General features: G+C 40.4%; 1 long non-coding RNA gene across 1 annotated transcript in view; it reads right to left on the bottom strand.

The window, feature by feature from the left end:
• LOC117951559 overlaps window positions 1-2,450 on the bottom strand; it is a 17,644-nt gene extending 15,194 nt beyond the window's left edge. The window contains exon 1 of the long non-coding RNA XR_004658210.1: window positions 2,389-2,450. This is a non-coding gene — a long non-coding RNA (uncharacterized LOC117951559). The remainder of the gene's footprint in view (window positions 1-2,388) is intronic.
• Window positions 2,451-2,510: the final 60 nt, after the last annotated feature.

Raw genomic sequence — 2,510 nt, 5'->3', positions numbered from 1 at the left:
ACACTGTCACGGGGTGCAGAGGAAGAAGACAGGGAAGTTTGGGAGGGTTTGATGCACTACTTGAAAAGCTAAATAAAAGCTTTTGTTATATATTTTGTCTCGTTTTTTAAAGTAACAGTGTGCAATATTGGAAACGACATGAAGCCGCTAGTAGCCCGAACCGTTGAAAAGTGAGAATAGTGCAGAAAGTGGATAATCTGTCGGTGTCCGGCTAGATTTGTTTTAAATGTCCCGTTTGTTCTGGAAACACACTCCACACTCTTGTTTGCTAAAAACGCAGTCATGAGTGACGACCAACCAGTAGTCTGCAGGTTTCCACGTCACCTTTTGGGCTCGCCTCGGCTCGCTTGGAACCTCGACTGAGGTAGTTCTAAAAAAAGTACCTGGTAGCAGGTCCCAGGGACTTTTTTTCGTAATGGAAAACCAAAAAAAAAGCGAGTAGAGGCGAGGCGAGTCGAGTAGATACCACGCAGTGGAAAACCGCCATTTGACTCATTTCAGCTGAAAGGTTTATTTTTCAACTGTGAACATACAGTAGCCGTCGGCTCAGAGCCAACACACACACAAACACACACACAAACACACATTCACACACAAACACACACACAATCACTCCTTCACATGGTCTTCCAGGCTTGACGCTGAGCTTCACAGCTCTGTTCTGAGTGATTGACTGGCCACTGCCTGTCTGACAGTGTGTGTGTGTGTGTGTGTGTGTGTGTGTGTGTGTTTGTGTTTGTGTGTGTGGTCTACAGTTGTCAGTACACCTGACAAACACACATTTAGAGTACCTGACTGATCCCACAGTCCATTATGGAGCTTTTCCTGCTGAATGAAGTGGTCAGAACATTGAGGTGTTAAAGAGGTGTCAGACAGCTGAAGGCTGGAGGCCATTACTCACTGGAAGCACACAAGCTGCACAACATCAGCACCGTATTCACTCCGTATGATTATATCACAGTTAGGTGTAAAACCGGAGTCTCTTAAAGAAACAGTAGCTATGTTTCCATCCCCACGTTTTTATCTAAATTAAGTGATATTGAATAAAATATCCTTATTGAAACGTGAATATCAACTCAAAGGAAATATGACTCATTGGATTTTTGTCATGATCGACACATGGCTCATGCGATGAACGCTGATGGAAACGTTATTTACTGAACAAATAATGCATTGCGATTAAGTTTTAGTTCATTTGATGATTGCAAACGACAAAAACGAAGAAGAATATTCAGTTTTAGTTCATTTCGGCCCAGTATTTCTGATCTGTTTGCACACATGTCGGGTGTCAACAAAGACAGATGGAAGTGGACGGATGAGGAGACGAGAGATTTTTTGAATTAAATATATGAGCAAAATGTAACGGCTATTTTAGATAGCAAAAAATAAAATGATAAATGCCATGATTTATCAGGCAACTCATGAAGGAAATGGGCTACAAAGGTTAGTACAAGCCGTGGGACGAGTAAATGGAAGGCGCAGAGGAAGGAAAGAGTTGTCTTGCAGCGCCACATGAGCACTATTACAATTTGTGCAATATGGATCATTTGTTGGTTGACAGCGCGATCCATTTTGTCAAGCAGAACTTTGTTCGCAATTGTTTGCTTGAATGTGATTCACTGCAAAAATGAGTAAAAACACCTTAAAATGTCTGAAATCAATTTGATATCCCAATTTGATCGCAAATCAGCATGTGCCATCATTACGCATAGGTTTTTATTTGGTTAAAAGCCGTTGGATGGAAACACACTTTCATCATTCAGCTTTATTCACTATCCCTTTCAGTTTTTCCTTTTTCTTCCGCCAGTTCTTTTCATTTTAATATAAAAATCTACATCTAAAAAAGTTACTGTAACTTAAGAAATACATACAGCATAGACGAGTTGCGAGACTTTTGGTCTTGTCGGAGGTCTGCGCTCACAAAGTGCACTTCTCGATTTATATTTATATGTAGTACAGGCCAAAATTTTGGAACCACCTTCTCCTTCAATGCATTTTATTTATTTTCATGACTATTTACATTTTAGATTCTCACTGAAGGCATCAAAACTATGAATGAAAACATATGGAATTATGTAATTAACAAAAAAGTGTGAAATAACTGAAAACATGTTGTGTATTTCTTCAAAGTAGCCACCCTTTGCTCTGCTGCTTTGCACACTCTTGGCATTCTCTTGATGAGCTTCAAGAGGTAGTCACCTGAATGCTCAGAACTTGTCGGCCCTTTTGCCTTCACTCTGCGGTCCAGCTCTCCCCAAACCATCTTGATTGGGTTCAGGTCTGGTGACTGTAGAGGCGCAGCACTCCATCACTCTCCTTCATCAAATAGCCCTTAGGTATATTTGGGGTCATTGTCCTGTTGAAAAATAAACGATGGTCCAACTAAACGCAAACTAGATGGGATGTTGCATGTTGCTGCAGGAGGCTGTGGTAGCCATGCTGGTTCAGTAAGCCTTCAATTCAATGTATATATCTATATCTATATATATATATATATATATATATATATA

This window comes from Etheostoma cragini, chromosome 10 (genome assembly GCF_013103735.1).
Source record: "Etheostoma cragini isolate CJK2018 chromosome 10, CSU_Ecrag_1.0, whole genome shotgun sequence".
NCBI lineage: Eukaryota > Metazoa > Chordata > Actinopteri > Perciformes > Percidae > Etheostoma > Etheostoma cragini.
Note: the sequence above shows the minus strand (reverse complement) of the source record. Positions and strands in the feature narration are given on the sequence as shown.